The sequence below is a fragment of the Amblyomma americanum genome, chromosome 6 (assembly GCF_052857255.1).
Source record: "Amblyomma americanum isolate KBUSLIRL-KWMA chromosome 6, ASM5285725v1, whole genome shotgun sequence".
In the NCBI taxonomy this organism is placed as follows: Eukaryota; Metazoa; Arthropoda; class Arachnida; order Ixodida; family Ixodidae; genus Amblyomma; species Amblyomma americanum.
The window spans coordinates 25602649-25616982 of NC_135502.1; the positions used below are offsets into that span (position 1 = coordinate 25602649).

General features: G+C 44.6%; 1 protein-coding gene across 1 annotated transcript in view; it reads left to right on the plus strand.

Moving 5' to 3' along the window:
• The first annotated feature begins 8997 nt into the window (after nt 1–8997).
• Nucleotides 8998–14334, plus strand: part of LOC144136459 (thrombospondin type-1 domain-containing protein 7A-like) — a 493908-nt gene continuing 488571 nt past the window's right edge. Inside the window, exon 1 of the mRNA XM_077668802.1 lies at nt 8998–9575. The gene's annotated coding sequence lies outside the window, so the exon portion shown is untranslated. The remainder of the gene's footprint in view (nt 9576–14334) is intronic.

Consider the following 14334-nt stretch of genomic DNA (forward strand, 5'->3'; position numbering starts at 1 on the left):
AAGAACTTTCATTTCCCACCTAACATTACTTCCCGCCTCCCGTACCTGGCACCCTCTAGCGCCCACCCGTGACGGAGACCGGAACTATGTGCTGTCGGAGGTACTTTCGCCGCCACGCCGTCCTAACGGTACAGTCACTTGTAAGTGAACTGCCCTATCACACAAATTAGGGAGCTTTGGAAGGCACGTGAATAACGTCTTGATGCTACTGCGTTGTAACTAACACTTCCAAGCCGCCAGAATGTCATTGTGTCAGAAGTGGGATTCCCTGCTATTATCCTGATATTGTCTATTTCCACAATGTTATTTTTCGTCACAGAGACGTCACTGAACCACGAAATGTACTAAGCCCGGTGAGCAAGCGAGAAAATTTAATACTATCTTTTTAATAAGTCCCTTCCTGGAAGGTGCTTGGGACCCTTTTCAAGCAAAGCAAGGCAACGTGTTGAAAGCTGAACGCCATTAGGGAAGCAAAAATGGTTTTAAACAATTGGTGTGCAGAAGCTATGCCATAGATTCTGTCCATGCACTGACAACCTAACTATTATTTAGTTATTTTAACTTCCCGAAGAAGCACTGTATACAACAGACCATGAGAAATAGGAGAGCGCGAGATTACTTTCGGCAACGTGGAGCTTCTCAACAAGCACTAGAATATTAGTGCATGGATGTTTCTGCATTTCATCTTCATCGAAACGCGGCTGTCAAAGCCAGGATTGAACCTATGACGTAGTGCTCAGTCACAAACACCATAATGACTTCATACCATGTGACGTAACACGTAAAAATGTCAACTCATATGAACGAATAAATTTGGCGTGTTATCTTAAGTTGACTGCATCACAGCGTAATTGCCCTTTCGTACTTCCCCATCGTCTGACTTTCCAGGACGACATTAAGCCGTTAGAACGGATATTAAGGGTCATTAAAAATGAGGAGCAAGTTCTCAAGTGTTACATTTACTTTTTCGCATATTAGTCGCCTTTACATTTTCGGGTATAATTTTTCCTTCCTTCTTCTTTAAAGCTTTGAACAAAAAGAGGAACCAAGCGCAAGAGAAAAGTCTCTGCTTCACAACCGGGCGCACTTATATTGCGCTCGTTAAATGCATGCCTATAACGAGACTCTACGTGCACTCTAACTGGCAATCTGTAGCGTTTGGCAGAAAGATTTCCCAGCGCCGCCGACTTCAATTACATTTTCTCGTGGCGAAAACAAAAGCATTCAGCCGTAAATAATGATTATGACTTCCGCGTACAAAGAAGCGGGTTGATTAGATATTCGAAGCAGGGCATAACGCCGCTGTGGGATGTTGCGAGGGAAAATAAAAAAACGTGAAATAAAGACCTTGAGCAAACGACTTCCTCGTGCGAGTGCTCTCTCGCCTCCGAATTTAGCGAGCTTTTGAGTCGAAAGAGCAGTTTGTTTTTTGACCTTGTAATAAATGGGTGCTTAAGGGGGAGTAGATATAAAAGGTCAAATCAGTACAAACGCGCTTCATCGCAGAATATATTTTTATTAACCTTGCTCCAGGGCACTGATTATTCTTTGCCGCATATTTTCCGTACCTGAATAGCGTCCTCAAAACTTCACAAGAAAGGAAACAGCGGATTACAGCCTTCATGCTCGCCTTTTACTTCGTGTCATTTCTCTACTGTTGCTTGCGTCTCGGCGATTTCTCTACTGTTGCTTGCGTCTCGGCGCATTCCGCATATTCGAGAAAGTGAGTACTACGCAATAACTCCTTCTTTTTCATTACTAGATTTCTCTGCTACCTTTAGTTTTATTTATAACCACTGTTACGTAAAATATTTTTTTGAACTAGGGCTGTAATTGGTGTTTCTGTTTGACTATTGAGCTAACAAGGGCAGTAATGCAGTAGCATCCATCTGTCGCCTCGTTCGAGCAGTTTATAGACCAGCACTGATCTATGACGTAAACAAGCTGCGGTGGCGTTGTTGCCACTGAAAGACCGCAAGGGGGATAAAAGCTGGGCTTGCGCATCTGAACTACATTCAGACAAGAATTTTTGAAGTAGTTTTCCAGTTTTCTGACTTCACAATGCACCTGCGATGTCGTCCCTTCATGTAACAATGCCAAGTACATCATAAAATATACTGCGAAAGTGGGAAAGTAATTTCAAAGGTTGGTGTTTTTTAAAGCAATGCAATACGCGTGTGTAGGAGTCAGGCGTAGCTGGGTGGCAAAGCGACACATAGCAAGAAATGTTAAAAAAGTTCTCGGAAGAAAATTTCTCGTTTTACAGTTAACTCATGGAGGCGGCCGTTTTTTAACCTACTACGAGCGCGACGAAGTAATATACTTCATTTTGAAGTGGTGTGACACTGGACATTGTTCCCAGCCGCGTTCTATAGCGTGTTTGTCTGAATCACACAAGTTTCTCGTGAAATACGACAATACAGCCGTTCAAAGCTGACAGCTTAAAGAGCCTATTAAAAGGAGTTCTAACACGGCGTAATAAAAGAACGAAAAGCAACCGCTCACCGTAGCTGGCGACAGCGCAGACAATACACCCGACCGCCTGCACCTTCCCAAACATAGTGCTTGACCTCTAAGTTAAAAATAAATTAAAAAACTAGCACTTGTATATATTATGGGGGACAACCATTTTTCTGCTAAAACCACTGAGTGTGCCGAAATGTATCACAGAAAGGACACCATGCTTCTCCTCCATCCTGAGAGAGAAAAGATTCGAGGGATAGATGTAAGATGATAGTTTCATGGCCATGCTCATTGGTCATGTGGTAACACAACTTATGGCCTAACGAAGAAGTAACGCCCTGTACACTACCAACTCACAGGCATCCTTTGATCTTAGTGACTGGAAACCTCGAGTTCGGAACAGAGATTTCGGAAGCTACTACAAGCTCTCGCACCGGACAGTTGCGCAAGAAATTATCGCACTGAAACACCTTTGAGCAGTGCTCAACTTCCACTTTACGATGACCCATGAATATCTACTACGCTTGTTAAAGCAGCACCTTTCATTGCTCCAAACCAGTACATAATCTAAGTTAATGGGCAAGTTTGTTCGGGCAAAATGTAATCTTTACATAGAAGGGAGAAATGTTGAACTTGAATAGCCAGATTTTTTACAAACAGTGGCTTACTGATGGCAGTAGTTCATGAAGAAAACGTTTGTGTTACCACCTGCGAACACAGCTTCCGTATTTAAGCATAAACTGAAAGCAGTGAAAAAACTATCGCCTGCTGCTATGGGCAAATGGAAAGCGCCTAAACTTTTGTATGAAACGGTGACAGCACTTGAAAACGAGTAAGAGAGGAAAAATTTAATGATAGCAAAAATGGAAAGGTCGGCCGACGGCGACGTGTCCCTGGCCGGCTAATCCACAGAGGGGAAAGAGTAAGGGAAGGAAAGGTAGAGGTAGAGTACGAATGAAGGGCGATGGTGCAAAAATAAAATGAATTGCTTGGGGTAACTGGAAATTGAGTGGAATGCACACTCGTCCGCGCCTTTTTGTGTTGTTGAACACGATATGGAGCGAGACAATACCTCACCAAGACAGAAGGGAAAGTATAAAAGACGAAAAGTAACAACATCAGATTCGTCTCTGCGAACGTGGTAGCTAGTTTTGGCTGAAGCATTAGGATTACAGTTTCAAACAGCTAATAACAAGCAGCAACGACATTTTAAAGCAGGGTTAGAAAAGGTGCAAGGGCAAGGTCCAACTTAGTCGAGAGGCCGGTGCCTCTGAAAGTCTTTGGCACAACACAAGGCATCACGCTAAGTTTTTCCTCATCGATCGCACAGGAACGAGAAGAGTTCCTGAGAGGGAGCTTGTGTGACAAGCTAGCCTTTCTTTCTTCACGGCAATACACCACTGCACATGCGCTGTCGGTCGGCGTAAGAAAAAGTTTGTTCCTTGTGACAGGGACTGCAACTTCCCACTTTGCAGTGAACGATGCCTTCGTTCAAAGTTTCTCTTTTTTCTAAGAAGGCGATGGGGCGTTATTGTGAGGTAAGCAAGAAGCCGCCTCAGCCCCAAATTCCCCAAAGTGCCATCATGTCTGGCCGTGCAATAGCTGCGCTTGTCTTACGTCACCAGTGGCCCGCGTGTAGAGCAAGTGCTTCTGAGTTGCAGGTCATGCAATGCAATTCGCAATTGAGTGTGCGTTTCACAATTGCACGAGACGCTCAGGAATTCAGACGAGAAGAGTTCCACCAAGAGAACTTGTGTGACAGGCTAGCCTTTGTTTCTTTGCAGAAAGAAACACGCCACTGCAAATGCGATATCGGTCGGCGCATGCTACTTTCCCTATCCAATGCCATTTCTCCGACATGACAAGTGCTAATGTATGTAAAGTGTTCCACTGTGAAGTCGTACAGTGGGCAGTTTTCGCCGTATTTGCTTCGAGTGCTTCTTTTCACTGATTGAAAGGAGAAATAAGGTCATTCAATGAAGAAAGCCGAGTCATCCGCATTGACTCGCACACTTAATTAACTGCCGCTCTGCCTTGCGTAAAGCACATAAGTGAAGAACGTTTCCCAAGGTTCTCTGCTTTCTTCTGAAAAAAACAGTGTGTTCATTGTTGGACGAGGCCGCCCAATATGAAAATCAGCGAAGTTGTAGAAGAAATGCCGAATTCAGAACTACTTCACTGAAATAAAAATTCTAAAAGACGTAGGTCTTCGCGCCAGCAGCGAAAGTAGATCCGACGAGTGCTGAACAATAAAGACAAAAATTACAGCTAGACGTCGAGACCAGCAGATGATCGATGGAAGCGGTAATTATTGACGTCTTCTTGGGCCAGCTTCTCTCGCTAAAGAGCCAGGAAAGCAAGCAAAGAATGTCAAAGAACGCCCCCTCTGGGCGAAAATCAAAATGTGGGGATCAATCTGGCATACTCGGGTCGTTCTGTTGAAACAAATCACAGTTGATTGTCCTGCAGTCGTTTTAACGAGCCGAATAATTAGACGTCCATTTCTCCGGGCATTTCAGCTTTATCGTTTATTCTACCACCTCACACTCAACATCGTGATGTTCTTAGAAGCAAGGTATGGTTTTCTCCATCTCTTGAAAGCAATGAATAAAATAGCTGGCTTGGTGTTTCTGTACTTTAAGCGTATAGAAAAATTAATAAACCGATTTATAGTTTAGTGACAAGGGATGAATGCATCCTTTTAATCAGCTTCACAGAATGCGTACTATGAAAGAAAGACTCCGATTTGAGAAGGCGGCAAAAAAAAAAGGAAAAACTAAGTGGACATTTCTTCCCGATATTTTTATTGCCATCTTGTTCTGAAGGCGGCATATCGGAATTTGAAAGCGCATTCAGTCTGTCTGCCGTATTCATTGGGAGTGACTGGAGAAAAAAACGAACCCTTTCCTCAACTGGCCGCTCTTCAATTTTTTAAGACCGGACAAGAGCTCCCTGTTGAAGAGGCGAGGTATGTTAAATTCTGACGCTCTTCGCCCGAATATTTCGTTCATGCATTCTTTTCTCAAGGTGTTACTGCGTTCCTTTCCGTTAGAATACCCGACATGCGAGAGGGCCGACTGCCAAGTAATCGGTGCAAACGCAGCATTTATAGCGCAACAAGTACAAATCACGAAAAACAAAAATTGCGCCATGGAAAGTAGGCTAGTTATTCAGGCGTATGTTCAATTGTCTACCCTGCACTGTGAGAATAGGGATTAAGGAAAGAAAACACGGGAAAGGGATTAAGAGAAAGAACAAGGCAGAGTGCACAGAGAAAATAAGGCATCTGACGTTGACAAACATTCCCTGAAGAGTGTTAAGTTCAAGTATTCTGCCAGCAGAGTAGAGAATCGATCGACGCGGCATCGCGGCATCAGCCAATGTTCCTTCAGTATATAATAATCTCACCTTCTCAAACCAGGTTTGCGCTACGTTTTGTTTCAACCATTATTACATAAGCCATCGCTGAAAGAAAGTATTTTGAGCTTAGATTGCGGGAACCACCCATTATTGCCCTCCTCCCAAACCCAACCTCCGCATAGGATCCAAGTTTTATAGTTTCATAAGATTGTAACAAATGCAAAAACCGGCTGTACGCACGGCTTTTCCATATTATTCTTACCTATTCCTTGAAAAGGAAGTGAATGCTTTCTGATGACTAAGCGTGCACAGGAGGCTTTGAACGGATTAGATGTGACTTATGCGATTCTGCACGAGTTGAGAGTGCAGCTATCACCTATTCTTGTGCATATACAATCAAGACCTACGTTGGGCAGCACAGCTAGCACTGACACTGTCTTAAATTTGAGGCTTAACTGTTGGAGATGCAGCTTAAAAAACATGCAGTCAGGTAACGTCAATGTACTTGCGATAAATATACCGCCGGAGAAAGCGTTCACACATCTCATACTTTCTTCGCACGCACAGCAGAACAGTCAGAGCGATTTGAAAATGTCAGCAGTAAATCGCTGTTAATTTCCTGATTTATTCTAAGAACGCTCAAACGCTGTGACATCATTCGGCGAATGTTTGCTGTTCGAACGCCACTGTTCGAACGCCACGGCAAAGCTATCAAAAACATTCCTTGAGGAAAAAGGCTTCGGTACCCGACATGTATATTTTCTCCAAACACGAGTAAATAAAAATTTATAAATTTTATGGCACACTGACCAACTAACAATTTACGCGCCGCGACGATAGATGCGACGGGCGGAAATGAAGACGCTCTGATCTGCGAAAAAAAAAACAATTATGAAGAGCTGGAGCCGGATTTGTGAGCGAAATTTTCTTCTTTATTTTTGTTCTTGTTCTGAACCGTCGCGTACCTCTGAGACGGCAGTCGGGGGACTCTGCCTCATAGCCGTCTCTCTCTTGTTGGCGGTTTTGCGCTTCACCGTCTCTCTTTGCTGCTTCCCCGCATGTGTCGCAGCGCCGTGCGGTGTGAAGGCTCAACGGCTGTTGTTTGTCGCTGGCAGCTGCCATCGCCGATGACGCGATCGAACCTAGCCGTGTCGCTCGGAAGCGATTAATCCTGTCGGGGCGTGTCTATCGGGCTGCCGATACCCCGTGGGGAGTTTGTCCTACGTTTGGCGCTTGCTTTTTGTCGCTGATTTTAGTTGCTCCTTTCAGCCCAGCGCGAATAAGATGTCTCCGCGCTTTATTTTTTGTGTCTGCGTCTGAACCTCTATGTCGCCTGTATATGCGCACAAAGCCGCCTTTTTTTGCGCAGACCGGGATGTTTAATGCATAGTTTAATGCTGCGCATAAATAGTTTTTATCTTTTGGTTTTAGGGTAAGAAACACAATGAAGGCAGGTGTATGTAGGAACTGTGTTGACATTTCAATTAGTGCTAGGTCTGTAAATTAAACAATGCCAAATGTAAAAAACTGTATCATATTTGAGCCTTATGTTATGGATCGAGCGAATAAAAACATTACAACTGTTTTTCCCAACTGAACGGCGATCTTCGCTGCACTTCACTTGAAAACCTTAAAGACCCTCTTTTTAAGGTGTTACATAAGGAGTGGGGGATGCAGAAATGAAAAACAGCTCAAATACAAATAATTATTTGGAAAGTTATAAAAAGAAAAGCTTTCCATTGAGCTAGTAAATGTGAAATTCGTTTAAGGAAAATAGATGAAGAGGTGATAGCAGCAATCTCTAGGGGAAGGCCGTTCCAGTCACTGGCAGTCCGGGGGAAGAATGACGAAGAAAATCTACTTGTGCTGGCGCGAGGTCGTGATTATTGCTGCTGATGGCCAGTGTGAAGGGATATGAGTGGTTAGGGTGCGGAAATGTAGGATCCCTGGTGCAGCTCAGAATAAAATAGATTATGAAGCAAACATAAACTAGCAATATGGTGACGATGAGCAAAGTCAGGCAAGTTGGGCTGCGATTTTAAAGATTATATGCTGATATCAAAAGAGTATGAGGAATGGATGAATCTAGGTTCTCAGTATTGAAGTCCTTCAATTGAGTTACAGAAATATGCTTGTTTTCGAGTCCAGATGAGATATGCGTATCATAATTTTCATCTAATTAGCAATTTGTATGCGAAGAGTTTCACATGGTGAGGAGCAGAGCAGAGAAGACGGTTTAAAAATCCAAGTGTTTTGTTGCCGGATAATATAATGTTCGAAATGGGCGCATTCCACGCAAGACCAAGACGAAGATGAACACCAAGATCTTTCTACGATTAGACAAGGTTAAACTGAATCTTAGATATGCTGCAGTAGAACAGGAGAGGGTCACGCCGACGGTAGAAAAAAGACATATTTGCTTCTACTTGTGCTAAGGGACATTAGCCAGTGATTGCACCAGTTTTGTGCTTGAGTTAGGTCATGTTGTAGCGATTGTTGGTTTAATGTGTTAGTTACTCTTTTGTAAACAATAAAATCGTCTGCAAACAAACGAATATGAAAATCTAGCTAATTCCGCAGGGAGGTCGTTAATAAAAATAATATAAAATATGTAATAAAAACAAAATAGACAATTTCAAATTCACATTCATTTGGTTCCTTTCATACTGCATTGTACTTCTGTGAGCTTTTTACGTCTGCATGCAATCACGGCTCACACAAGCGCTAATATGCTGCTCAGGTTAATAATTGGCCCTGCAGCGACAATAGTGAAATATAAACTGCACCTTTGTCTATCACAGCTGTGTAATCGATCGAATGTGTAACGAAAATGGCTATATTTAAGGGAATTGTTCCAGATAAAGTTGGTTGATAATTGACAGCATGCTAGCCGTCTAATGAGATGTGCAAAAACTGCAAAATTTTATCCTCGCTTCCTTCTTTTTCTTTGTTTTCTGCAGCAACCTCCCTGCCTTTTGATTTCAGTACTCAGCAGTACGAGCGGCCCCAAAGCTAGCGCGAGCTCCCCTCTCCGTTGTAGAGCTCTTCCGTGGATTGCCTCAAGTGCTCGGGGAACGCGGCTCAGGCTCTGGGTCGCGTCTTCTCCCGGGCTTTGCCCTCCCCGGCCCGCGCCGCCTTTTTCCGCCAGTGGCCGCTTCCGTCGCGAATCGCTCCCCCGACAGCGCGCGCTCCCTCGTCAAAGCCGACAGTGCCGTCGCACAAACAAAGCGCGGCGCACATGCGCGCACGCCACCACGTGCATTCGGCACCTCCACCAACTGCTCTGCTTCGCTTCCTAGCATACGCCACCGCTGTCGCGCCTGTCTGTGTCCTGGGCTTTTCTTCCTGTGAGTCAAGATAGCGACTCTACTTTGTGGTACCTTGTATGTGACGGAACACTGTGAAAGGTGTTTTTGTTGTGTTTTATTTCTTTTTTTACAACAGTTTGATCTTTGTTTTAACTTGTGCGCGTTTCGTGACGCTTAGTACTACGCAAAGGAACCATTCGCGTACACTGGTGGAATCATCAGCAGCCTGGGCATTCGCATCAGGAGCTACAGGCAGGCTTCCCTCTTCTGTTACTGCCATGTGAATCGTCTATTTGAACGGTCAGTTTCAACTTCTTCAGTGTGGGTTGACAGCGACCCTCAGCCGGCTTGCTCAGTGGATTCACCAATGGATTGCGTTCTCTTCCTGGTGCTCGCTTGTGTGCTTTCCTGACTTTGCGTCCCTGCTTTCGTCGGAGCCCAAGGGTGGGTAAAGTTGGCTATTTTCTGTTTATTTCCCTAATCCAAAAGTCTGATTTTCGCGCCCACATGACTATACTGAACTAGATCTATGCAATACGTTGTTTCAGCAAAGTCGAATGGGCGAGTGACTGTGTTACAGGTGTCAGAAAACCTTGCGCAATGATGCCTGAATTGAGGCGCGGAGCTACCTGAGCATCGTTAAGCATGCCTTGTTTTTTTTTTCCTTTTCCTTTTTAAATCATTGTACTTGATGCTTAAGCCATATCACACAAAAATTTTTCATTTTGTTTGCATTATTCATTTTGTTGTCATTATTCACCACAGCGAATGAATCCCAAAAGAAAATATATCGCGGGAAACTTTGACGCAGTGATAAAATGCTAAAAAGCCAATAGAAGCTGAAATCCAAGGAGGAATCATTCCTTTATCACGGCCTTTCGGAACGTTTTGATGCGATGATTATCGCAGAAACTACTTGCGCACTACGGAGTCAGAACAGCGCACTTATTGGTGCACTGAAAACGGACTAACATTCCAGCATAGAGAGAGACAGAACAAGGAAATTAAAAGACGGGATTAAGCAGAAGAAAAATCCGGTTGGCCATCCCATTAGTGTGGGAAGAGAAAGAGAGGCGGTTGTAAGGAATTAACATGAAATGCGATGAAATAATGATAGACATCCGTGAAGTACCGTAACGCGCCATTTTCATGAGTTCGCAGACGTGCTACTCAATGAGGAAAGAGAAAAATGCCTTTAAGTCCTTTCGGACTGCACGATTACCAGCCACCTTGATAGTAACACTGGTGGCGAGGTATTGAAACTCCGCGATCAAAACTGTTGGCCCAGCTTAGCTCGCCTATACTCGCAAAACTGCAGCGTATCTCTAGAATCTCCACTTACACACTGAAATGATGAGCCGCCTTATTCTTTGAGTCATCGCTAGGTGCAAAGACTTTCCAACTTGTAGTGTATTAATCCAAGGTTTGGCAGCATATCGTCTGAGCGGAAATCACTGTCGATGAAGTTCACTGGCAACTCATCCTGTTCAGAAAATGACGTTTCGCGAGCGTTACGCCTCCTTGTTCACAATTATGAACAAATTAGCCGCAGGTTTCCCGAAATATTCTTTTTTTACCACGGTCAGTGAATAGTGAACTTCCTCAATTATGTACTGGGAATAAGCAACTAGAATCAGTTACTGGCTTACTGGCGGGCAGTCAGAGTGAACGAACTCGTGATACCAGCAGCGAACAATGGAGGGCGCATCCTTTACTTCAAACATTTTCATTCGTTTTAATTAGGTGATGTCACTGAGTGTGGATAACTGGGCGTTATGGCTTGGCTACAAGAGAACTCCCACTGGCCGTCATTTTGTCACATCTGCATAATAGACCAGTGGGAGTAAACGTTTGCACGAGAGGTTATACAATTAGGACAGTAATCTTGCAAGGCTGAGATGTGCTAAGCAGTGTAAAAGTATCAACGTCAGCTGTGAATAAACGTTGCCTGTAGCTTTATTCATTGCTAAGACGCGCTCTTAGGAATGGCACATTTATCACCCATTTCTACTATCGCGCTCTTCAAGCTACGGCTATCTTTTGCTACCTCCGGCTGAAGCGCAATAAAAGGTGCTTGTGAAGCAAGCACAAAACCGAGCTTCCGGTCGCCGAGGCTCATTCGGGAACAGCACATCGTAGGCATGCATCAGTTGTGCTCGCGGTCGCACTGTCTCGGGTAAAGGCAGCGTTTATATCATTACAATCTGAATGGCAGCAACTGTTCCAGTTTCCAGAAAGTTAAGCAAATTATGACCACCAATCCAGCATGCGTGTTGTGCGTACGCACTGCGTTGGACAGTTTCATTTCTTGCTAACTAATTATTCATTGAGCAACCGGCTAGATGACGTTTCCTGCCCACTGGTAAATGTATTGAAAGCTTTAGCGTAGTACGGACGTGTTCTTGTTGGAAATTTCGAGGAGATCAACTCATTTTGTGAGAGCACCCCCCTCACAACGCTAAAATCTTGCGGAGGCTGATTCCTACCGCTGACCGAAGCAAAGAAAAAATGCACTTCTCCGCGAAGATTCGTGAACTGATCAAGTTAGAGATACTCTATCTGGCCCCACAGCTCCTTTCGTAGCAAGGCGAGAAGCTTTCTTCTCTGTTTCATTTGTCTCCCTCCTGTGTCCAAATGTAAGGTTAAACTCGCACATGCAAGCAGCGCGAAAAGCTTCACAGAATAGACAGAAAGCAGAATGAAAAGCTTTTAAAAGTTTGAAAATTTTTTTCTCCTTTCTTAAACCTATCCATGCTCTCTCATAGCTTTACGTGCCTTATTGTCATTTATTTTTCAAGATATTCTCCTCTACAATTCCTCGAGGCGCTGGCGCTGTTTAAAATTCACTCTGTCGTACGTGTCCGTTCACTAAACCTCATTCTAAATTGACCAAAATTTGAGACTAATGAACAGTTAGGGCAACCCAAGAGACGCTGTTTGATCTAAATTCTAACGATTATAATTCTAGCCTTTTTGCAGGGTATGACGAGAACAGTGTTTTGGTTTTAAATGTGGGTAGATGCGTCCTCCATGGTTCTGCATGCTTAAAAACCTGGTGCATTAAATTTAACGAACGAAGCCGATTTGTTCATGGGTCGTAAAATCCCGAGTTTCATTTGTTTCTGATATTAAACCTATCGACATCATGATCAGGCTTATATACACTTGTGTGGAGTGAATAATATTCTTGCTTAATGAAAGAACTTGGAAAAGTAAGTTGCGTATTTCTTGCCGAAAAATGTTCCTCTTTTCAGAACAACTTTCTCGGCGAAACTTTCCCCGTTGTCACTCCTTTCTATCTAAGTGGAACACTGCCATGTTGCAAAATTGAATAACTGGTTATAATTTGGAAGCCGCGATGAGTAGAAAGCTAACATTAGATAAGGAAGGACGTGTTAAAGTCAGTAACGAAATAGAACTTTCCTACCATAAAAAAATGGGGTTAGAAGGTGATTAAGATCAGCCTTTAAGGGTATGACGCGACAGCGGTTGTTTTGGCCCACTATACGCGAAAACTTTTCTTTTTCACAATCACAATCATTATGTAGAAGAGAACATGACATACATATGAAACCCCGCTTTAACTATGCCAGGTGTAGAGGCTAGGAGCGCGGCGATGGGTCTGCCTCGTAGCAGCTTGAGAGGCGACAATTGTATCGTGAATCGTTGTCTGATTCGCGTTTACATAAAGGTGAGAAGGAATATGGCGGCCGGTGGTCCGTGCCCTTGGCGCGTTGCATGCGTTTGCTCCGGTCGTTGAAGATCTCATGCGTCCCAGTCGTGGCTGGCGACATCTATGGGAGCCTCTTGTAGCAGCCCCCTTTTCGACCAGTTCGAATTTTTCCGTCACAGCCAGACGACCGACGCCAGCACCGGCTTTTTTTGGCGACACGGGGTCGGTAACGCTTTCGCGTTCAAAAATCCAACCTTTAAGCTTGCGGCTGGACGCGATAATTCAGTGAGAAGCTGCCGCAGTGCTCGGTATAGCCTTGATGTCTATCACGTTCGCACTCGCGGTTTTTACGCATGGCTGCGGTTCTGGCAGCCGCTCAAGCTTTCAGGCCTAGTTGTGGTTGGGGAACTCCAGTTAGCTTCGGGTTCAACTACTTCGGTGCACCCGCTGACTGGCGAGCTATATTTTAAAGTTGAAAAATTCCTGCACATCCAGGAGGCATATTTTATTTTAAGCGCGCACAAAATAAGTACCAAATGAGATTGAGTCTTAAAAAATCTTTTCAGTATTTGCATTTCCTCTTCTCCTCCGCTTGCAACCACTTTTTTTTTTTTTGGGGGGGGGGGGGGGGGATTTCGACGCCGGGAACAGGCGTGCTTGCACCTGCTCTGAGGCTGCAGTGGCGATGGCCGAATCATCTCAGGCATCCTACAGCGAAGCTGCCCATATTTGGATCTTCGGGAGCTCGAACGCCACCCGAAAGTGATCTTTTTCTTAATCGCTCAGAGGGCCATCAAACTACTGTAGTCCGTTCAGCGCAACATCTCTCTGGCAACTGCTCACTGAAAATGGGGAAAATAGTCGGCGTGACCAACCGAGAAATGTTCCTGGCGAGGGGAATCGTTTACAATATAGTTTTTTATTAAAATAAGCCCCGCATGTTCAGTGTGTAGCTCATCCGATCTCCGAAAAGAGAGATTGCGCTACAGTCCCAGCCTCTGAAAAAAGAATAGACAGCACTTCATTGCGTGATGGCGTGGCTATTTGAACCAAGATGTCCGCTGCATTGTTCAGCCGCCCCTCTGATCTTTCGAGGCTGGTCACGTCTCCGCGGTAACCCAGCGAATTGCGAGCCTCAAACGACGGAGCGGCCGGTTTTAGCTGGCCGACGTTGTAACGCAGTTACGCCTTCCGCACGTTCGTTTCTCGGCCCGGCCCGTGCCCGCGTTGCAGTGGCGCCTAATTTGATTTCGCGCGCACGACTGCGCAAACGACGGCGTCCTGCTTCGGCTTCTACGCGGTGTACGCGAGTTGTTCAGCAGATTACCTTGATCCACTGCTTTGTATGTGCGTAGCAATGCAACAACTGTTGGGCCCTCTGTTTTTTTTTTCTAATTATCTTTCGGTGTCAAGTCACTCTTAATTAGCCCTCTGACTAATTTTTCATATCAGGCGAGCCCCGCGGAACATTTACGCAACCAGCGTCACATGCGTAGATCACCACATCAGGGCATTTTCTTTCGGGCCTTG